This window comes from Petaurus breviceps, unplaced genomic scaffold (genome assembly GCF_028583685.1).
Source record: "Petaurus breviceps papuanus isolate PSGF00001 unplaced genomic scaffold, PetGlider_PUasm1.0 175, whole genome shotgun sequence".
Lineage (NCBI taxonomy): Eukaryota > Metazoa > Chordata > Mammalia > Diprotodontia > Petauridae > Petaurus > Petaurus breviceps.
Genome location: NW_027185764.1, coordinates 68,712,302 through 68,736,585, shown reverse-complemented (window position 1 = coordinate 68,736,585; position 24,284 = coordinate 68,712,302). Strand labels below are relative to the sequence as shown.

Here is a 24,284-nt window from a genome sequence, read left to right as displayed (position 1 = left end):
GCAATCTGGAACTATGTCCAAAGGGCTCTAAGTAATTTCATATCCTTTGACCTGGCAATACCACTTCTAGGGTTGTATCCTAAAGAGATCATAGAAGCAGGAGGAAGACCCATATGTACAAAAATATTTATAGCAGCTCTTTTTGTGGCAGCAAAGAATTGGAAATTAAGGGTATGCCCATCAATTGGGGAATGGCTAAACAAGTTATGGTATATGAATGTAATGGAATACTATTGCACCATAAGAAACAAAGAGCAGATGGACTTCATATCTACCTGGAGAGGCTTATACAAACTGATGCTGAGTAAGAAGAGCAGAACCAGGAAAAAATTTATACACAATTACACATACAATTACATATATGTGTGATGGCCATCTTTGATAGACCAGACTCTTTTCAGAAATGCAGGGGTATAAATAAACTCCAAAATACTCATGATGGAGAAAGATGTCTACATTCAGAGAAAGAACTAGAAAGAACAGAGTTTGAAGGCAGATAGAAGCAAATTATCTGCTCTCTTTCTTTTTCTTGTTTGGTTTTGTTTCCTCTTTCCCATTGTTCATTCCATCTGATACAATCCTTCTTTATAACCTGACTTATGTCTAATGTGAAACTATTTGCAGATCCTATACTTGATTGTATGCCGCCATGGTGGTGGTGGGGGGGTGAGGGGGAGAAAATTTGAATCTCAAAGAACTAGGGAACTGAATCTTGTAAACTCAAAGTAAACAAACAAATTTATAAAGACCAAAAAATAATAAACCAAAAAAACATAAAATAAAATACTGATCCTCAAAAAAATAAATTAATTAAAGGGGGTTTCAGTTTAGATTGTTTTGCTATAAAGATATATATATATATATATATATATCTTATCTTGCTATAAATATATATATATATCTTATATTATAAGATACTGTTTTAATGCTAAAACCTAAAATTGTTAACAGGCAGTCAAACAAATCTGTAAAACTCCTTTCCTTGTAGTTTCTTGTCTGGCCAGCCTGGAATTACAATGAAAGTTAGATATAGCTAAAACATCTTGGCAAATTCTGAGAATTAATCATTAGGAAGCTGGAAATTGATTATTGGGATTGCTGGAGAAACTGTAGTATTAAAACACTCACCTACTCAGCATCCCCCACTCCCTCCCCAGAATTAAGTGAGTACCTCAGCAGCAGGGGGATCTGTTTTTAACAACTAGAAGTTTTGTTAACCCTTCTCATCCCAGATCAGATGGGAGAGGAGAATGCAAGTGAATTGTGCCGATGGTGTTCAAAGACTGGCAGTAGCCCCACCGGACTTCCTGTGCCTCCGAGCACTTTGTAGCCCACCATCTTAGGCAAGGTTTGGATGTTTCACCCAGGTCATGCACATTCTGCTGCCCAAGCCCAGAAGCTGAAAATAGCCCCAGGCTCTGTACATTTTGCAGTTGTTGGAGGGGAGAGGTAGATGGATCAGGTCTGTGGGGAACACTTCCCTAAGCCCTGCCTCTAAGAAAAAATACTGGGAAAGCCAGACTCTGTTCCAGGTAAACTCTGCACTTCTCTGTTCCAGTTTGAAAAATGTATTTTATCTCTGTTTAACTTGTTTCCTGAATGTGTAAAGGGAAAAATAACAGTGTTATGGGTTTAAAATTGTATAATGATTATGAAATGTTGAATAACTAGTGTGTTATGTGTTGGATACATCATTATCTAACTTTGAAGTGGTTTTTGGATGCCAGGAGTGATAAGATCAATTAATTTATAGTTATTTGATGTCATTTGAAATTCATTGTTATGTTGTTGCCATACCTCTAAGATTGTAATTTTATGATCTAAGAATTCTGTATAATACATTAGGAATTTGTTACTTAAGAACATTGTACACTAAGTTTAATATATTCCAATTTCAAAGGTTTATTTTTGCTTAAAGGAAAAAGAAAGATATAATTTAAAATTTTCTCAAAAAGGTTTAGTGTTTATTCCTCTTGACAACGATAAATTCAAACTATTTTTTTAAAGAATGGAAATAATTTTAGAAAAGACGTTTTGCAGAAAAGACCTTGCTGTTTTAATCTGAATTTGTGGTTATTGAATGACATAAGCAAAAGTTAACATTTTTATTTGAACATATGAGTGAGGATTTAAATTCCTGAAGTATCTCACTCTTCCAGACTGAGTATAATTAGGGAAGAATAAACAAAATTGCAAGGAAACTAGGATTCCAGTATGGAACAGCTATGTTAGTAAAAAGAACAATAACTTGGGAGCTACCTTGTTTTATAGTTAAGGATGTAAAGGAAAGCTGAGTAATCTGGATAATGGGGTGGAGAAATTTGGAAAGCTAATAAAGCTTTGATTAGAAATATGGAAGGCAGAAAGATTTGTTACTTGATTTTATAATTCGTAGCTCAATCAAATTTTAGATGGGCCTATATGAAGGATACTAGTCTATATTGATTTGCTATTTAAGACTTTTGGGGACTGCAAATTTACTATTGTTTTAAGCCTTGATTATAGGAATAGTTGTCACAAAGGCCGATAATGTAATGGCAGGGGCTGCAGGCTTAGAACTGCTAAAAGTGTATGTCTGTGCCTGGGAAAATTTTGAAAACCTTGGACACTGCCTAGGTGAGATCCTCTCTGTCTCTATTTCCCACTTGTGAAAATTCCCACTTATTTATGCCTAAGCCCTGCTTTCAGTACCAAGTGGCTACCTGAATGCCTACCAGAAATGATTCATGTCTGGAATCAAAGAGGGCTAAGGAAGCTTTCCTTCTGGTAAGATTTATGGCATTGTCCCTCTTTTTCTTTGATAGCAAATTCATCAAGAAATTATATTCAGGGCCAAATAAATGAATAAACAAATATACAGATAACATCCTTCAAAGGAGGAAAGTAGACCAAGTAATAAAGCAAAGATGTAATGCAATAGATATCTAATACAATAGGATAGTAAAGTTTGAGGAGAGTAACAGGATCAGACTTAGATGATTCCTCTAAAACTATGTACAGATGTATAACATTGGCTTCCAAAAATTGTCTATTTTGAAAATTTAAGCTTTGAGCATGTCTGGGAATAAGATCAAAGGTTTGGATTTTTGCACAAGTACTGTATAAGATAATGGTAAGAGCAAAATTCATGTTACTTTATTAAAGCATTTGTCTGATAATTTTTAAAAGGGCAGATTAAATCATTTGTTGGATAGATCTTTGCATTTTTTTAAAAGCAATCGGGATTAAGTAACTTGCTCAAGGTTACATGGCCAGTTATTTCTGGGTGTGGTGCTAAGTATCTGAGCCCGGATTCAATCCCCAGGTCCTCCCGACACTGAAGCTGGTGCTCTTACTCGCTGTGCTACCTGGCTGCCCCTTGATCTTTGCATTTTAAAAGATTCTTATGCCAGGTACAGGATTTAGGAAAGATGGAAATAACAAAGATTAAATAAACTTCTCTGAAGTTTCAAAATGTGGAACTAATTTTAAGTGATTGTACTCATTTATATTAAGCCAGTATTATCTGGTAACCTCTAGATCTGAGCCAGAGAAGCAGACTCCTTTTGTGAAATGTATAATTACATGATACATCTGGGACTCAAAAGTGTTGTTTAAATGAGTATTGGGAATAGGTCACTGGGATACAAGGAATTGGATGTTCATTGACATTGGTAATAATGATTCTGTTAATTTGTATGGTTTGTGTGTAAGTTTTCTTGGTTATCTTGGTGACATGTAATCTCCTTTCTAAAAGTTAGTATATATTGTGAGCCACCTAAGAAATTTAATCTGTATCTGACTTAATGTAATCATGTAATTCTGTAAAATTGTGAGAAAACTTTATTGTGTTGTTTGAGCCTAGCCCTGTGTGGCTAAGAAAACTGAACTACTTGATTATACTGTTTGGACCTAGCCTTGCATAGCTGGGAAACTGAACCTTTCTATGTGCCTTTGGTGTCAAATCATATGTTTCTGGGAACCCTGTCAGGTGTGTCTGGCTGTGCCAGCTTGTGTATATGAACTCTAGGTATCTGAAGATTGCCCCTCCTCTGAGCCAAGGGATCTGAAAAAGACAACATCAGATGCAGACAGCTTTCCCAAGAGTCCAAACTTGACCTTTACTAGAACTGCTTCTTTCCTGGCGACCCTGTCTTCGGAAAATAAGATAATAGAAAAGGATTTATCAGCAATAATGTGAGAAGTTTTCAGAGAATGAAAAAAAAAGGGGTGATTGTGTGGGGAGTGAAAACTTCTCAGAATGTATCTTATAATTTGGTGTCAGTTTTGATTGTCAACTTCCCCCTTCCCCCTTCATTTCAGCTGTCAATCAGCAACAAGCCCCTCTAGGAGTCTTTTGACCCCCACCTAGCTTCAGTCCTTTGTCTATTTTCCTGCCTCTGTGGGCCCCTCCTCCCAGACAGTGGGAGTCAGGGACAGCCTGAGTTCACCTCCCTCCCCAACCAATGGGAGTGAGGGACAATGGGGGAAATATGATCCTGCTGTATTAGGGTTTAAAAATTCTGTGCACCCCATATTGTGTGCCTCCTCTCCTTGATCTGTCATGGAGAGGACTGCCCTCTTCTCCTGGGGGAAGAGAATAAAATTTCCTGTTTTTATCCTGAGAAATCTCCATGTTCTTGATTAAATTTTGAATGGGGTTTTTCATCCCACACACTCTCAAATAACTTTTGGGGGATTGAGGTTCCAGTTCTCGGGACATAAGATTGATCAACACCCCTTCTCACATACTCACATTTACCAACCTCACTCCCTTAAGCCACTGTTGGGTAGGCTGTTGGCACACTACAGACTAAGCTAATGATAAGAAATGACCAGGCCATGTGAGTAGTTCAAGGAAGAATGATGAACTCCTTTTACTGATTCTCAGGACAAGGTTTTTATAGAGCAATGAGACAAAGGAAGGGAATTCAAGTATTCTTATCATTACCTTAGTCTGTTATATCCTGGAAGCAGCACAGAATAGATAATTTGATAAGGATTTGTTATCTAGGAGACCAAAGTCTTAGGGTAAGATCTTTGATCTAGGCCTCAGTTACCTGCTAATGCAGCCTCAGTCATGAACAGATACAATTGAGAGCAAACTTCAAAGCCAAAGCTACAATCCTCAAAAGACATCACATTTAGAGATGACCACCCAAAGATACCCGAGTGCTAAATCAAATAGTTTGGCTCTGAATAACTAAAGTCTTGGGGTATAGCCTGTCAGTCTCAGAACTCAAACAACATCCTTATAAGTGTAACCCATATCAAAAGAACTCAGGAGCTAACTTGATGAAAAGTTGCTTCTCAAAGAGGTCTTTGATATTCAGGTCCACTGATATCAAGGTAATTATCTTAAGTCCTGGCTCAGGCCTCTGGCTCCCAACAACTAACAGTGCTCTCTAAAGTTTGACACCCTAGGCAAAGTCCTGGTTGTTCTACCTGATTTACAACTTTGGTGGCCATTCCTTCCACTGACAGTTCATAGAGCCTCTCTGACTTATTAGATAACTTTCTAGAATTACTTTTGAACCAGACTTATGACCTCATGGTTATGAGAAATTCCCAGTAAGAAAACTCTTTTTGCTAATGCAAACTAGTACCTGCTCTGCTACTGATAATCTTAGAGGGTTGGATGGGGCACTGTGATATTTTTGCCAGGGTCAGACAAGCAGTGTGTGTCAGACTTGTAGAATTTGAACCCAAGTCTTCAAGCTAGTTTGAGACCAACTCTCTATCCAATATGCTAAGGCTTCTTAGGACTGTTATGGTGATTATTATGGCCCTGTGGTCAAATCTGTGAGGGGAAAAATAAACTTGTTTTAAGGCTTAAATTTTAACATAGTGAATGTAACAGCAAGCTCCTAGAACACCCAGGATGGCCACTAGCACAGGTTCTTTGATTTGCCTTCTGTTTTTTTTTGGAGGAGGGAAGGCAGGGCAATTAACAGTGAATTACCCAAGGTCACACAGATATTGTGTCAAGTGTTTGAGTCCCAATTTGAACTCAGGTCCTCCTGGCTCCAGAACCAGTACTCCATTCACTGTGCCAGCTAGATGCCCCTTGATCTGCTTTTAAAGGAAAAAATAGTTTTTAAAGCGGTCAACAATCTTACTTTAATTAAACATATATATCATTCACTTAGTTCAGAGGAAAGGTTAGCACCCTGAACATAAAGAAAATGCAAGCAGAGAGAGATTACAAACAGAGAAAATAGCACAGATGAACAGACAGTGCTTCTAACTGTCTGACCAAAGAGATACATACATAGTTACCAGAGAGAGAAAAGCTGGATGTCTCCTTAACAGCTGGCTAGAGTCTTATCTGGCCAAATCACAGGAGCATTCTTCCCATGAGTGAACCCTGAGCCAAAATGCTACCCTCAGAATATATATACAGCCAAAGGCATCACAGCCTACATGCTTAGGTGCCTAATTACCAAAAGGTGTGAAAGTCTTCAAGCAAGCAAACCTCCCCACAAACAAACTTTCCCTTTAAGTGAGCTCCTCCCCCAAGAAGCTCCACATGACTCAGGATGTATCAGCTGTGAGCTGGAGTTTTAAAGCAGTAAAACAATGGAACTGGACAAGTGGTCACATTAGCCCGTTAATGGATGGGGAAGATCTTCCTAGTCCATTAACATTACAGTGTGGGGAAGGGATTGATTAAGATACCTCAATGAATTGATTTCCCCCACCCCAAGACTGGGTGACAGAATCACCACAGGTGAGGGGTAATGACAAAGAAAAGTTGATGTTAAATTCCTAAAGAACATGTAAAGAAAAGGTTTTTCAATTGTTATTTCTTTACAAGTTATGAAGATGTTCTACCATCCCCCCTTTTAGCTGGTTGCCTTACCTCGTACTTTGCCATTCATTAACTCCCTTGTTTACCCTTCTCATCTCAGATCCCTCTGACATCTTGACATCCTTCATTCCAGTCTCTGGTGGACTTTCACCTTGCCAAGGCCACAGCTCATCCCCTATCATCTTCTCCACTGGATTACTCCTACAAGCAAGCCTACACTTAGTAATCCTCAATTGGTCCCTACCTACTGCTTTCTTCCCTGCTCCCTAAAAACATGCCAAGTCTCTCCTATCCTTAAAGAATCTCTTACTATTGTCCTTGCTCGCTGTCATCCTCTATCTCTCCTCTTCTCAACTAAGTTGCTTCAAAAAGCTATTTACAATGGCTTCCTCCATTTCCTCTATTCTCATTTTCATCCAATCTATCTTCCAACCTTATCATTCAATTGAAACTGCTCCCTCCCTCAACTTTCATTCTTCTCTGTTGCATTTGACTCTGTTACTCACCCTCTCCTCCTGGATATTCTTCTCTGTCTCTATCTCTCCTTCTCTGTCTCTCTCCCTCCTTCTCTTTCTCTATCTCTCCTTCTCTGTCTCCCTCCTTCTCTGTCTCTCTCCCTCCTTCTCTGTCTCTCACTCCCCCTCATATTTCTTTACTGAATTATTATACATAATATTCCCACTAAACTCTCTGTGTACCCCAAAGCTCTGACCTAGGTTTTCTCTTTTATTAAAAAACTATCACTTAATGATCTCATTTGCTCTTATAAGTTAAATTATAATCCCTCTGCAGATTAGATGTTTAGCCCTAGTCTGTCTCCTGATCACCAATCCCACCCACATTACCAACTGGCTGTTGGACACTTCAAATTGGATATTCACTAGACATCTCAAATTCAATATGTCCAAAATCAAATTCATTACCTTTCCCCCCAAATTCACCCATCTTCCAAACCACCTTATTATTGTAAAGACTGCCATCATCCCATATTTGTAACATCAATGTCATTCTGCCTTCTCACTCTCTTCCATCCCACATATCCAATCAGTTGTCTAATCTTGTTTCTTTCCATTATATCACATATTGCCTCTACCTGATTGGAAGGCAGTTAGATTTCCTTTATGCAATATCTCTTACAAGAGACCTCAAAATTTCAACTTTGATCCTTTCTTATCTACCATATAACTGCCTCAATGCTCTCAGCCAGCACATGATACTAATTAGACTGAAACACACTTCATGTTGGATTGTAGATGATATCAGATTTAAGACTCCCTTCTCATCTGACATCTGTATTTTAGCATTTAAGTTAATGAATTCCTCCTGAGCTTGTGAACATTTCTACACCTCATTATTGGTACTTTTATTTTGGCCACTGGCCTGCTCAGAGGCTCATTAACCAAGATTATTTTTGCAAACCATGACTAATTTCCCCCAAAGCATTTGCTTCTCATGATTATTTGTAAAGTTAAAAATAACTACACCAGCTGCCTATCTTTTTCCAAAAATGGATGGTTTTAAATACAAAGAAATGCTTATCAGATCCTAGGGGCTCAGATCACATGAGGGTCTGTATCATGAAATTAAGAAAGATGTTGGCCCTTTTGAGTAGGAACTGGAAACATTTCCAAAGCTGCTAGTAGTGCAGGGTGCATTTTATCTTAGGCTTGTTTAACTACTTAGTTTAGTGAATCTGACCAGATCCTGCTGCAAAAAATAAACAAAGGGAGGAGATAAAGATAGATGAGGGATTCAGACACATGGCATCAGAGTATGATGGTCCTTCCAATCTATAGTATTTACATATTTACATTTACATTCAGAAGCCACACATTTTCTGCTGTGGTTTAGTAAACTACCCTAAGTTTAGATATAATATCACGGCTGCAGTTTATCCTTGTCTTCAGACCCAGAATTGACTATGATTATAGAAGAAACATGGCATTGTGGAAAAAGGATGGAACCTGATTGAAGTCAGAAGACCTGGGGGCTGAGTGAGCAGCTGTGTGTCTTTCAGCAAATAAGTCTTGTTGAGTCTCAGTTTTTTTCTGTTTTTCTTTCTTTCTTTTATTTTTGCCCTCAAGGATCTTACTTTATTTTATTTTTTAAATTTAAAAAAAATATTTTTTCTTCCAATTACATGTAAAAATTTTTAACTTTTTTTTTTTTTATAATTTTGAGTTCCAAAATTCTCTCCCACCCTCCTTTCCCTCCTGCCTCATTGAGAAGGCAAGCAATTTGATAAAGGTGATACATATACAGTCATGAAAATGTTTTCATATTAGTCATGTCATGAAAGAAAACACAGACAAGAAAAATAAAGTAAAAACAAGGTGTGCTTTGATCTGCATTCAGATTCCATCAGTTCTTTTTCTGGAGGTTGATAGCGTTTTTCGTCATAGGTCCTTTGGAATCGTCTTGGATTTTGGTATTACTTGGATGTTGGTATTACTGAGAATAGCCAAGTCATTCACAGTCTATCACTGTACAATATTACAATGTTACTGTATTACAATTGCAATATTACACTGTTACTGGGCACAATATTCTCCTGGTTCTGTTCACTTCACTTTCTATCTGTTCATGTAAGTCTTTCCTGGTTTTTCTGAAGACATGCTGCTCATCATTTTTTATAACAGCACAATAGTATTTCATCAAAATAATTTACCACAACTTGTTCAGCCATTCCCCAATTGATGAGCATCACTTCAATTTCCAATTCTTTGACACCACAAAAAGAGCTACTATAAATATTTTTCTACATATTTCTACTTTGGGCACAGTTCCAAATTATTTTTCATAATGGTTGGATCAGTTCACAAATCTACCAGCAGTGTATTAGTGTCCCAATTTTTCCACATTCCCTCCAATACTTGTTATTTTCTTTTTCTGTCATATTAGTCAATCTGACAGGTGTAAAGTGGTACCTCATAGTTGCTTTAATTTATATTTCTCTAATCTGTAGTTATTTAGAACATTTTTTATATGACTACAGATAGCTTTGATTTCATCTTCTGAAAACTGCCTTTTCATATCTTTTGACCATTTATTAATTGTATTATTGTAAATTTAACTCAGTTCTCCCTATATTTGAGAGATAAGACTTTTATCAGAGAAGTTTGCTATAAATTCCCTACACCCTGCTTTCCTGCTTTCCTTTTAATCTTGGCTGCATTAGTTTTATTTGTAGAAACCCCTTTTAATTTAATGTAATCAAAATTATCCATTTTACATCCCATACTGCTGTCTCTTGTCTGGTACATGGACCATGTACTGAGTTGCCCTAGCTGCCTCTGGCTGGTCATGTATGGCTCACCATCAAAGGATTTTAGGTGCTTTGGATGGTCCCTTGTTCCCCTCCCTTTCCTATAACAAATACTTATGTGATCGCTGCAAAATTTTTACCAAAGTACAAGTCACACAGACAGAATTTCATAATCTGAAGGAGTTTCATTGGTTTTTGTTGTAGTTCAGTCATTTTTTCAGTCATGTCTGACTCTCCCTGACCCATCTGGGGTTTTCCTGGCAAATATGCTGGAGTAGTTTGCCATTTCCTTCTCCAGTTCATTTCACAGATGAGAAAACTAAGGCCAACAGACTTAAGTGATTTTTCCCAGGGACACACAGCTAGTAAGTACCTGAGGCTAGATTTGAACTCAGAAAGAGAAATCTTTCTGATTCCAGGCTTAGAGCTCTATCCATTGTGCCACCTAGCTGCCCTTGGTTCCTTAACCCCAAAATATATATCCAATGTCATCCACCCAATAAGTGTTTATATAACCTCTGTAGACCTCCATTGAGGGAAAATTTACTATTTCTCAAAACGCTTCATTACATTTTTGGTTGACTCTACTTGTTAGGAATCGTCCCTTTTGTATCAAGCCTAAATTTGAGTATTTTCAATGTTCACTCATTATTTATGCTGTATAAACAGAACAAGTCTCATCTCTTTCTGTTTGACAACTCTTCAAATTCTTGAAGATAGGTGTTATGTTCACTCTGAGTCTTCTCTTCTTTAGTCTATGAAGCCTCAGTTCCTTAGTTGATCCTCATAAGGCAGACTTCAGGCTTTTCACTAAATTGGTTGCCTTTCTCTGTCCACCTTCCAGTTTATTAACATCTTTCTTACACTGAGATGTACAGAAATGAAAGAACATCAAGATGTGATCTAAGGCAGAGTTTAGGCTATCACCTAAAGTATATCATATTAATATTGATATAGCCACCAATCAAGTATTTTTAGTCAACTACTGTGTATTAAATACTGTGCTAGACACTAGGAATACAATTGCAAAAGTATGAAAGTCCCTACTCTTGGGGAGCTCTCTATAGAGCTTGGGAATGCAACAAGATAGCATAGACTATATACAAAATAAACTCATAATGATCATGGGTGAGAGGAAAGCATTTACAACTAGGGGGGATCAATCAATTGGTCAGTTAACATTTATTGAGTGCCTACTAAGTGCTAGGCACTGTGTTATGCTCTGGGTATACAAAGAAAGATAAAGGACAGTCCATGATCTCTCTTTTTAAAAATTTTATTTGTTGATTTTTATTACATTTTAAGTTTCAAACTGTCTCCTTCCTTCTCTCCCAAACCCACACTAGAGAAAGCCACCATTTGATACAGATTTATAAATATATGTAAAAACATGCTATGCATTCTTCTATTTATCAATTCTTTCTCTGAAAGTGGATAGCTTCTTCCTTTATAGATCCTTTGTAGTTGATTTGAGTGTTTATAATACTTAACTTGATCATTCACAGCTGTTCTTTGAATAATACTGCTGTTACTGTACACAACCTTGTCTTGGTTCTATTCATTTCACCTTTCAGTATTTCAGGTAAGTCTTTCCATGTTTTTCTAAAATCAACCAGCTTATCATTTCTGCACAGAATGTCCTTGCTCTCAAGGAACTCACAATCTAATGGGAAGTCCTCTGGAAGTGAATGGCATTTGACATGAACCTGGGAGGGTCTAGGAGTTCCAAAAAAGTCAGACAACCTATGAAAAGGCATGGAAGTAGAAGGTGTAATATAATCAAGACCAGTTGAGCCTGCACATAGAATACAAAGGTCCAAAGGAGGTTAGAAGTGGGGAGTAAGGCATAATAAATCTAGAAAGTTAGACTGGAACAATATCATGAAAGACTTTAAATGTTAATGGAAGAGTTTTATTTTATCCTGAAGGTAATGGGAAACCACTGAAGCTTCTTGAGTAGAGGAATGACATAGTCAGATTTGTACCTCAAGGATATCAACATGACAACCATGTAGAAGATAGTTTGGAGAGAGGAGAGGTTAGGGCAGAGGGATGAATTATTAGGTTGTGGTATGAATAGAGGGGAAGGATTAGATGTGAGGAAAGTTGAGGCAAAATCAACAAGACTTGGCAACTGATTGGATGTAGGGTAGGGGAGAAGTTAGTGAGAATTAAGAGTTGAGGGTACTTCCAAGCTCATAGACCTGAGTGACTGGAAAGATAGTGCTACCCTTGACAGAAATAAGAAAATTTTGAGGCAGGGTGCATTTAGTGGGAGAGAGAGAGAGAGATCCTGCTTGGAGTGGTTGAATCTAGATAGATCTAGATCTAGATATATATGTACTGTGTGTATATATACATACATATATATGATATTTTTCCTTTTATGCTTTATGCTCTATACGTATGAGATTATATACATATACATGTATACATATGTATATATACACACATGTACAAATGTGCTTACAGCCATAATACATATATACATGTATGCACACATGTATACATCTACAAATAATGTGAGTATGTGTATGTATAGATAGAAATATATATGGGGGTGGCCAGGTAGCACAGCGAGTAAAAGCACAGGCTCCAGTGTTGGGATGACCTGGGGATTGAATCTGGGCTCAAATACTTAGCACCCACCCAGAAACACCTGGCTGTGTAACCTTGAGCAAGTTACTTAACCCCAATTGCTTAGGGGCTGCCAGGTGGCTCAGCGAGTAAGAGCACTGGCTCCAGTGTTGGGATGACCTGGGGATCAAATCTGGGCTCAGATACTCAGCACCACACCCAGAAATAACTGGCTGTGTAACCTTGAGCAAGTTACTTAACCCTGATTGCTTTAAAAAAAAAAGAAATATATATATATGTATTTATAATGGAACTTAGATGACATTCCTGCAGAAGTCATTAAGAAGGGGCAGATCAGACAGGTAAAAAGGTAAAATCCCCACAACACAGGGGTTCCCCCATCAAAAAAAAAAACTCAGGAGGAGAGAGTATCTAAAATGAATAGATGGTCAGCATGTCAAATTCTACAGAAAGGTCAAAAAGGAGGAGAAAAGGCCATTGGACTTAGCAATAAAATGATCTTTAGTGACCTTGGAGAGGGCAGTTCTAAGTGGTGTGGGTTGATTACTGACTGCAAAGGATTGAGAAGGGAATGGGAAATGAGAGAATAGAAGCAAGAGTAGACAACTTTGTATAGGAGTATGGCTGAAGAAGGAAAGAAAGATATAACATGATAAATTGAGAGGATGATCAGATTTATGGGAGGTTTCTTAAGGTTGAAGGAAATCCAGCCACATTTGAAGACACTAAGGAGCCAGTGGATAAAGAAAGTTTGAAAATTAAGGAGTGAGGGAGCAGGTAATTGAAGGGATAAGCTGCAGGAGAACATTTGAGAAGATGAAATCAAGGGCACACATAGAGACAGACAAGAAGACTAAACTAATGGGGGTGGCTAGGTGGCATAGTGAATAGAGCACTGGTCCTGGAGTCAGAGGGACCTGAGTTCAAATCTGACCTCAGACACTTACCAAAAAAACTAGCCATGTGACCATGTGACCTTGGGCAAATTCCTTAACCCCAATTGCCCTACTTTCTCCCCTCCAAAAAAAAAAAAGACTAAGCTACTTATCCTCTAAGACTAGAGCAAAAGAAAGGGATGATGTTGATGTGATTTGAAGTGAGGAATTAGGGAAGCCAGAGAGGTCTGGGCAGATGGTCTATTTTTTTTTTTTTTTAGTGAAACATGGAGGTGAAGTTCTCTAAAGAGAGGGAGGGAGAGGGAAAGTGCTGGTATAAGTGGCTTCAGAAGAAAAGGTTTAGAGCATAGTCTGCATGGAATGTGATGCAATTATTCAGGAAAGATTCCAAAGATTATATTGCAACAAGAAAGACTCAATTGAAACTGAATGACATAAATCTGTAGTTGATCCAATTAACCCAGTTGTGTTGTTTTCTCCAAGTTCCACCTATGCAGAGAAAGTACAGAGAAGACAAGATTGTAAGAGAAATTTATTGGGGGGGGCATTGGAAAGAGATTAATGGAGATGGGAAAACAGGGCTACAGATTCAAAGATAGGAGACAGTATAAAATGAACCAGCTAACTAATGGGTATAGAATGTGACGAGAGGACTATAAAGCCAGAAAAGGGGGTAATGGCTTGGAAAATCAGGAAGGTATAGGCTACAGTAGAGGATGAAAAGAATAAGAAAGAATAAGGTACTAGGAGAGCTGGGAGATCCCAGGATTTTATGGCCAAAAGAGTAATTTCATGATTATGGATTATGGAGATGGAACATGTGTATGTTGACTAATTAAAAGTTTTGACCATCCTTATTGAATTAGAATGATGATGGAGCTGGCTCACAGGAGCTAAGGAAGTTGAAGCAGGAAGGGGTATTTGGAGGGACATCAGCATGTAAGTTGAAGGCCCCAAGCATAAAGGTCAGGGGCTGAAAAAGAGTGATAGACTATGAACTAGGAATAGAACTCCTTGAGAAAGAAGGGGACTAGTTGATGGTAGCTCCTAGGATATAGATAGGGTGAGATGTCTAGATGGAGTGAACCCCAAAGGAGGAGAGGTCACTGAATGAAGGGGTTGGAGTTGGAAGTGACATCAAGAAGTATATCTACTCCTCTTCTGGATGAATGTGTCAGTGGATCATGGGAAAAGGTACTCTATATGAATGGCCAGGAGTGCAAGGTTTTAGAGGAGAATCAGATTTCTGAAACTACAGGAAATGAAGGGAACGTAGAAGGAAGAAATCTCAGATGAAGGGCAGTTGTGTAGAACAGAACTAGAGGGGCAGCCAGGTAGCACAGCGAGTAAGAATACCGGGTCCAGTGTCGGGATGACCTGGGGATCAAATCTGGGCTCACACACTTAGCACCCACCCAGAAACACCTGGCCGTGTAACCTTGAGCAAGTTACTTAACCCCAATTGCTTTAAAAAAATAAAAAAAAAGAACAGAACTAGAAATCCACAGAGCACAATGGATGGAGGGGAAAGGAATGAAAAGTCGGATAAGAGCTTATGATAGATATGAAATTCTAAGTATCCCCAGAGTTCACAAAGACATCCTACTTCTTCATTGGGAGATGGAATTGGGGAGGGGGGCAAGGAGAAGGGTGGTGGTGGTGGTATAGGAGTGCTAGGGGGGGAGGGTGGCTTAGGAAATGAAGCCAGATGTAGGTTTAGCTACTGCACATACTATAGACAGCTTGGTGGTATAGTGGAATCAGGAAGACCTAATTTCAAGTTCATCCTCAGACACCTTCTAACCATGTCACCTTCAGCAAGTCACTCAACCTATCTCAGCCTCAGTTTCCTCATCTGTAAAATGATAATGATAGAACTCACTTTGCAAGGTTGTTGTGGGGATCTAATAAGGTAACATATATAAAGTACTTTTGCAAACCCTAAAGTGTTATATAAATACTCACTTATTATTATAGGGTTTTTGTTTGGGGGGGGGGTGGTGGTGGTGATCTGGACCTGTGACTTCACTGGTTAACTGTTGTACTCCTTCCAATGAAGATCTTGAACTGTTCTGTGAATTACTTTTTCCTACTGTGGAAACATTTCAGATTGGCTCTTGAGAACTGAAAGTGTTGCCCCTCAATTGTCTATAACATACGCCCATTCTGGTCTTGCTATATTCCTTTTGCATGATAGATGGCAACTTTATTTTAGAATTTTGTTTTGGGGGAAAGGTTCTTCATAAACTCTGAATTCTGGTCTCAGCTGTAGGTGGGAATAGTTTATATTCTGTGGCAGTTAGTTCATTTTCATATTCTACCTTTTTATGAAATGGAAACCAAATTTTTAAACTTGATGCCTCCTATCAGTGTTAGAAATGCGCAAGCAAAAAACAAACAAAAAACTCAAGAAGGGGAGGCTAGGTGGCACAGTGAATAGAGCACCAGCCCTGGAGCCAGGAGGACCTGAGTTCAAATCCGACCTCAGACACTTAACACTTACTAGCCATGTGACCTTGGGCAAGTCACTTAACCCCAATTGCCCTGCCTTCCCCCCTCCCAAAAGCAAAAAACAAACAGAAATGCACAACCATCACACCAATATTCTCTGCTACTAGTGTTTCTTCATTATAAATCACTGTATTATTCCAAATATATATATATATATAAATTGAACCCTATCTTCTAGTTTTTAAACTTAATTTTGGAAGAAAAAATTGCTATTCCTTATCAAACAAAAATACCTTGAATTATATTTAAATCAATACAGTCTTTTTTCAAGGCCCAAACTTGGCCTTTTAATTGTCATATTTGGTGGGAAAAAGAGTGGTGGTGGCTATTTGCTGCTTTATGATGACCTAATGGAGTTCTACAGTTCCAAGGTGGAAGTGCTTGGTGACTAGGAAGAAATGAGCATAGAGTTTCTCAAATTGGAAGATCCTGCTGGAAAGTGAACTCCTCACAGATTGGGACTTCCTCTGAATGAGGAGCTGAGGAACAGAAGTGTCCTAGAGGAGCAGAATAGGACCACACATGCAAAGCAGGAAGAGGAGGTAGAATAAGAGGAGTCAATGAAGGGCTGACCCTGACTAGCCTGTGATCACTGGCAAGTCCTCTCTATGGGGCACAGTTTCCTCATCTATAAACAGGGAGAGGGAGCTGGATTAGCTGTGTGACCACTGAAAAGTTCTTTCTCCCTCTCTGGGTCTCAGTTTCTTCATTTGTTTAAAGAGGAGGAGGGAGTGTGGATTTGCTTTCTCTAAGGTCCCTTCCAGCTCTGAAGTTCTCTTTCTGTGAGAGAATGATGGGAATGCTTAGTGGCCAAAAGGCTGGAGCTTTGCCCCACCTTGGCTTTTGTGGGAGCCTGTAGGTGAAAAGATGGGTCTCAGTGGCTTCCTTATGTCCTGTGCTGCTATCACTGTCTGGATCTTCTTTGTGCTCAGGAACGTGTCCTTTGATTCACTTTTCTTCAGAAGTGGAGTTTCTGTTCTCTTAGCTGGGGGCAGGAGGGGTAAGAGGAAAAGGGCAAGACTGGGCCTGACAGATACATTATTTTTGATGTTTGGTGAGAGGTTTTTGACTAAACCACTCTCAAGTATATCCTTTGACCTAGTCAAGCAAGTGACATCTCTTCAAAAAGAACTCATTCCAGCCCTTGGTGAGATGCTGCAGAGGTTGGCATCAGTCTGAGGTGGCATGGGGGAATCAGGCAAGGCAAACAAAAACAAAAACCCAAGACCAGACACAGATTAGGAATGGCGAGCTGTGTTACAACTTCATCTCCTGTCGATCACCAGGACAAAGAGGTTTCCCACATGTGGTCCTAACAGACCCACTGCACATGTGATACACTGCCTGATTGGGACAACGCTGCAACCTCTCCTCTCCCTCCCCTGATTTTAAATTTTAAAGGGGAAGGAAAATTAAATGGGCCAGATAAGATGAGGGATTTCAAGGTGTTGTTGTTATCTTTTTAAACCAGGATATTTATTAACAGGATTAGTGGAAAAAAAGAAGATCCAACCAAACATTCTCTTGAAGGAAGCAGCAGGTGCCCAGTTAATTTAATATTACAATATTTAATATTAAATCTGAATTTAATACCCAAATGGAGTTAAATTAATTATTAATTAAATATAAAATATTTAATAATTTAATATTAAATCTGAATATCTTTGGTACTATGATGGAATCAGCTTCCTGGTTTTGAGATAGGGTTTTCTGGTGTCTAAATAAATGCTTCAGTCCTATCCTCTATCTGGAGAGTTTGGTATATTTTGCTATCAAACATAATGCAATATTTAGAGTCAAGGTCTTTATCATGACCGTGGGCACTGTAAATATTGCCTTGGCACTACAGGGTGTGGCATACAGCTCTGACCTTAGAACAGTTCAGGCCAGCGAGGAATTTGACTAACCCTAAATCTACCAGGAAGGATAGACCTGTATAATCTGACTTCTGCTTCTGCATCAGTGTGGGTGTGTTCCTAGTAAGCACCACACCCACTTCCTTTCTGGAAGCATCATAAACACCTTCTTCTGCACAGTCTGTTTCTGAGTTCTTTCAGTGAGAAGGGATTTTCAGTTTTAAGGGTTATATTAGGTGGATATTCCTAAGGGCCCCCCGGGAAACAGTGGGCAGCAGAAGCTCCTCCCAGGCCACCAGGAAGTCTTGTGATCCCCATAAGCATGTTGCTCACACAAATAATATCCATTTTCCTTAAGAATAACATTTTCTAACTGTATTAAGCAATAGGTTTAGCTTTTATATTACCTTCATTTCAAATACATCCCTTTCCCCATTAATAAGTCACGTTTTAAGATGCAGGATAGGGTGGGGAGGATAACGTGCTAGTTGCCTTCTCCCACCCCCTTGCAAATAATACTTACATTGTATATTCCTTGTTGTTCAATTATTTCAGTAGTGCCCAATACTACCTGACCCTATTTGGGGGTTTTCTTGAGAAAAATATTGGAGTGATTTGCCATTTCTTTCTCCAGCTCACTTTACAGATGGGGAAACTGAGGCAAACAGGGTTAAGTGACTTACCCAGGGTCACATAGCTACTAAGTTTTTTTGTAAAACTTTTTAACACACAAGACTTTTAATCATCCACTCTCAGACCATGACTACAAATTCCTCCTCTTCAGAACCTTTGTTTATTTCCTTAGTCAGTAAAAGGTAAAAAACATTCCAGAGCAGCCATAAAGCCAGGGCTTGTTCAGTGCTGGTGATGGTAGCCCCAAGATATGACTTTATGTCCAGACTTTAAACAGTAGTTTCTCTTGTCCCCAGAAAACATGAGCAAGATCCAAGTAACAATTTAGAATCAGACCCTTTATTTTACGCCACGTTGGCTGATCAAGCCACATGTTGGCGGGCTGACGGGGTACCTCCCAGATCGTACAGCAGAGATGTCAGGAAAAGCTTCAGTCAGCTTTTAAAGGGACGCCAGGCAGCCAACATTTAGGTACTATGTAAGCAGAAACTTGCAGAGGCCACAATCAGTGATTGGTCAGTACACACCTTGAAATTCATGCCAGCTCCAAGTCTCCCTGACCTGGCAGCCTGCCCACCTCCATGAAGGAGAGCTGACTGGGGATGGGCAGAGCTAAACCCAGAAGTCTACTCACTTCTGTGAGGGAGAGCTGAGGTTGGGGGGATAGGAAAGAATGGGGCCAGCTGGGTACAACACTCTGATATAAGAAAATCATTGAAAAAAGTTTCACATCAATCTCAACTTCCTAGAAATTTTATGTTGATTTTACAAATTCACAATTTTTAGACAAGCAATAAGCCATTATGCCAACATGATATAGTTGCCAATATGTATTAGGCTGTAGGTAAATAAAATATTTAAAGGTAAAGAAACTACTGCCATACTAACAGGCATTCTTAATTTCATTACTCTTTAACTGTGCAAACCATATATCATATAGTGATATAATTTTAAGACATTCATGATACAACACTGTTAGATCTCAACTTCTTGGTGAAAATTACATATAAACTATGAATATTAAAATGCATCTTTAAAAAAATATACAATGTGACTAAATAATGCATCTCAGAAATATATAAAATTTTAAAAATTCTTTATGATACAAAAGTAGTTGTTCCCTTCCCCTAGGAAGAACTCAGGAAGAAGAATCTTCTTAACTCCAGGCCTGGCACTCCATCCACTGTGCCCTTGGGTTGTGCTACTTTGTATATATGTATATATATTATTTACTTATGGATGTACATATTGTTTCTGCCCAGTAGAATATAAGCTCCTGGAAGGCAGGGGCTCTTTTACTTTTGTCTCTCTAATGCCTAGCACAATGCTTAGCATGTAATAGACACTTAATACATTTATTTCTCATGAATAAATGGTTGGGGCAGTGACCAAAGGGGATTTATGGTGGAATTTCTTTGGCACTAATAAGGGTTACTTGTTCAAGAATTTCTGTTTTGTTTAGGAGACCTTCTTTCTATAGTAGTGTAAACTGTGGTCTTAAAGTAGACAACTAGTCTCACTATGAAGTGAGAAAAATCCCCCCAAATGTGCCCAGGCTTTTTGTTTCATGACTCTCTGATTCAAGGTTCATAGAAATATGAAGAACCAAAAGAACAATATGCACAATGGTTACTGTGATGTAAATAAAATGTAAATCTCTAAAAGGAAGCCAGAAAATAAGTAACTGAGAAACTAGGGATAGTCCTGGAGAATAATGAATGAAATAAGCCTCCCTGAATGAAGCAGAGAAGCAAGAGTTACTAGAACTTAAGTCAGTGCCAGACTCGGTCACTATATCAGATGTTTTGCTTAATTGATTGTTTTTCTTATGAAGTGGGTCCAGTTTGGGGTGAGGGTAGTCTTTTCCCAGAAATTTTCATCATGTGAAGATGAAAGAAATCAATTGAAAATATTTTTAAAATGAGGGTCTTTAAAATATCAATTTAGTTTCCATAAAAAAAAAAGGCTTTAATTACTGACCTAGTCTTGCCTAATCCTGGCAGGAAATTAGAAACCAGGAAACTAAGGGATATATAAACTTTTACTTGGATCCCTTTAAAATGACAACAAAAACTGGAAACAAGTAACTTTGAAGATTGGAAAGTTAGTTTAAAATTTCCCAAATTGCTCAAGGTTCCTGAATTAATTCTCGACTTAATCCTTTCCTGACTTTGATACCTACTTAGTGAGCTCAGAAATTTGCCTAGTCCAGGTCTCTACTAGCAAAACCAAATACAAAATTGAGACAATCTCTTCTTTAAAATTACTTTATTATTTCATTCCCAATTAAAACAATTAAAAAAAAACAGGTTTAAAAAAACCAATTTTTAACATTTGTTCCTAAAATTTTGGGTTCCAAATTCTCTCCATTCCTCCTCCCTCCCCTCATTGAGTAGGCAAACAATTTGATATAGGTTATACATGTGCAGTTATGCAAAACATATTTCCATATTAGTTACAAAAGAAAACATAGACTTCTACCCCCAGAAAATCCCAAGAAACATAAAGAGTGCAAACAAAATATACTTCAATCTGTATTCGGGCATCATCAGTTCTTTCTCTGAGGATAGAGAGCATTTTTCATCATAAGTACTTCAGAGTTGTCCTGGATCAATGTTGTTGTCTTCGTCCTTTGTTTCTGAAGAGGACCATGACATCAGGAAGTGATGCCATGACATGCAAATGAATTGGATTGAAGTGAGAGAGGGTCGTGCAAAGTCACCAGCCTCACTTACTCCTCCAGAGCCATCTGGGTCTAGTGGCAATTTATAGATCAGGAACCGGAGATGGCCCTGGATGCAGTGGGAGACCTTAACCTTTTTAAGCTAAGGTTTTTCCCAGGTCTCATTTTGACTGAGGCAACCCCACTCAGTGATTAAGGCTAGGTGAGAAATGAGGCAGAGAATGGCCTCTTTTACCTACCATGTTTCCCCGATAATAAGACACTGTCTTATTATTTTTTTAGACAGAAAAACACCAGAGGGCTTATTTTCAGGGGAGGGCTTATTTTAATGAAAATTGACAGCAATTTTAATAAACAGGTAAATGTGAACAAAAAAATGTACCTTTATTCAATAATGAATTCAATAAAGAACAGGATGACGCGCTCACTGCTGCAGCTCTGATTGGATGCAGCTCGGAGAGTGGCGTGCGTTTCACGGGGGGGGACGGTGCATACAGAGGGTATCGTAATGTAGCGTGTAGCGCAGGGGATCACCTTCACTACAGTAGCAATCTCAATAGGGCTTATTTTCGGGGGAGGGCTTATTTTAGAGGAATCTTACACAGTAAGGGGAGGGCTTATTTTCGGGATAGGTCTTATTATTGGGGAAACACGGTAGTTCAAAAAAGAATAAATCAGTCTGGGAGGGGAAGACCCTCAGGGGTTCTGGTCAAAACAGAAACAATTACTATTTGCATTCACTCTGAGCCAATCAGAGTCTAAACAATGACCAAGTGGGACTTGACCTGGGACTTATTGCTAGCCAATCAGTGAGAGCCAGAGTGATCTGAGTTTAAGACATGGTCCTTAAGAAAGAAATCTAGGCCACAAACCCCAAGATATATTCCACAGGTTTTACTAATCAAAATTTTTATTCCTTCATTCCTTTTGGCAGAGCACCTTCAGGCATGGGTATGGTATCCTGTGTGGACAGAGGGAAGGGAAGGAAAAGAAATGGAAATGAGAGAGAGAAAAGAGAGAGACAGAGAGAGAGAGAGACAGAGAGACAGAGACAGAGACAGAGACAGAGAGAGACAGAGACAGAGACAGAGAGAGAGAGAGACAGACAGAGAGTTGTGTTGCCAAACTGATCGGTTCCAGTTGGGTCATGACCTACAAGTGAATTGGATTTATGTGAGGGAAGGCTATGCAAAGTCACCAGCCTCAGTTTCTCCTCCAGAGTCATCTGGGTTCAGTGGTAAGATATAGATCAGGACAACTGGAGATGACCCTCATCACTGTATTGCTGAGAAAAAGCTAAGCCTTTCACAGTTGATCATCTTACAATATTGCTGTTACTATGTGCAATGTTCTCCTGGTTCTACTCATTTCATTTTGATTCAGTTCATGTAAGTCTTTCCAGGTTTTACTGAGAGTCAGCATTTATTGTAGCATAATAGTATTCTATCACAATCATATGCAACAACTTGATCAGCCATTCTCCAATTGATGGATATCCCCCTTATTTTCTGAATTGATACAATCTTGATAATTTGCTTTGTATTTATTCTATTCTATGTATTTTATATATAAATATATTTATTAATATATTATATAATATATATTTATTATATATAAATATTTATTCTATTCTATATTATATCTTCTATAAAATTTGTAAGACTGAGACCCAGTGAGTGTCTCAAGTATTTTTCCCTTTCTTTCCATCCCACATATACAGAAACACACAGAATCTCATCATTTGAAACAATCTTAAAAGTTATCTAGTTCAGTGGTGTCAAACTGAAATCTGTATCTCTGTGACTTCTACCTGCTAAATTTGTCCTTGGTAGTAACACATAGCAAATCTAATCCTTCTAATCTTCTACCATTCAAATATTGAAGGCAACTGTTATGTCCAAACAAAGTCTTTTCATGGAATTTCTTTCAATCCTGGTCCCTCCTCTCCTTCACACTGGAAGGGGTACACAGAGAGGCATCTCACAGGTAACAAATCAGTCTAATGCTTCTTTTCTCCTCTTCACAAGGGATTTGTATACCAGTAACAGAGGAAGCTTACTGTCATACTCATAGTGGATTGAATGCTGATCCTGGAGTCAGAAAGACTGAAATGCATATTCTGCCTTGGACATTTGCCTGACCTTGGCTAAGTCATTTTAAGCTCTCAATCTTAGTTTCCTCATTTGTAAGATGGGCATAATAATAGTAGCCACTCATAGAATTGCTGTGAAGAACAAAGAAGATATGTGTAAACTGCTTTTGGCAAAAGTTTAAAGCAGTTCATAAATGTAAGCTATTGTTACTGTACTTGTATCCATTCTTTCTTTAAAAAGGACTGTGATTTAAATAATTTTAGTACAAAGCCTCAAAGTGACAAGGGCAGGGGATCTCATGGTCTCATGGACTCTCATAATTTAGCTATTATCTTTTTTTAACTTGATCTAAGTCAGATACAAGTGTGTTCTTTCAAAGGGTTTCAGAGTTTAAAAGAGATGTCAACTAGTTCAGTGTCCTTGTTATTATTGTTTATCTGTCAGGTTTTCTATAAATAACTTCCATTGCATAAGTGACATTAACTAGGAAGGATGTGATCTTGATTCTGACAAGTGAAGGAAGGGAAAGACCAGTTTTAGCCTCTTTGTTCTTGGCTTTGTTGGGTATTCTGAAGTGGTGAAGACTGGAGCAAGGTGGGTTGGATAAAATGGTACCAGTTAAACTGCCCAAGCCTTACTACTTCAGCTCCCTCTAGCACAACTATAGGAGGCAGATGATGGAGAGGTGGAGATCTAAGAGATGGAGAGAATGAAATGCAGTCTATTTTCTCCTTTTTTAACATGCCTCCTTAGAGGTGTTATAAGAAACTGCTTCTTTGGAAGCAATATTTGTTTGTTTATGAGAAGCAATGCAGAGCACCAGCCCAGAGTAAGGAGGATCTGAGTTCAAATTTGGCCTCAGAGACTTACTAGCTATGTGACCCTGGGCAAGTCACTTAATCCCTATTAACTCCAAGAAAGAGAGAGAGAGAGAGAGAGAGAGAGAGAGAGAGAGAGAG

The 24,284-nt window shown here is 38.5% G+C and overlaps 1 long non-coding RNA gene across 1 annotated transcript in view; it reads left to right on the top strand.

The window, feature by feature from the left end:
* Window positions 1-1,390: 1,390 nt before the first annotated feature.
* The window catches only part of LOC138158953 (uncharacterized), a 26,933-nt gene continuing 4,039 nt past the window's right edge, over window positions 1,391-24,284 (top strand). Inside the window, exon 1 of the long non-coding RNA XR_011167771.1 lies at window positions 1,391-1,532. This is a non-coding gene — a long non-coding RNA (uncharacterized lncRNA). The remainder of the gene's footprint in view (window positions 1,533-24,284) is intronic.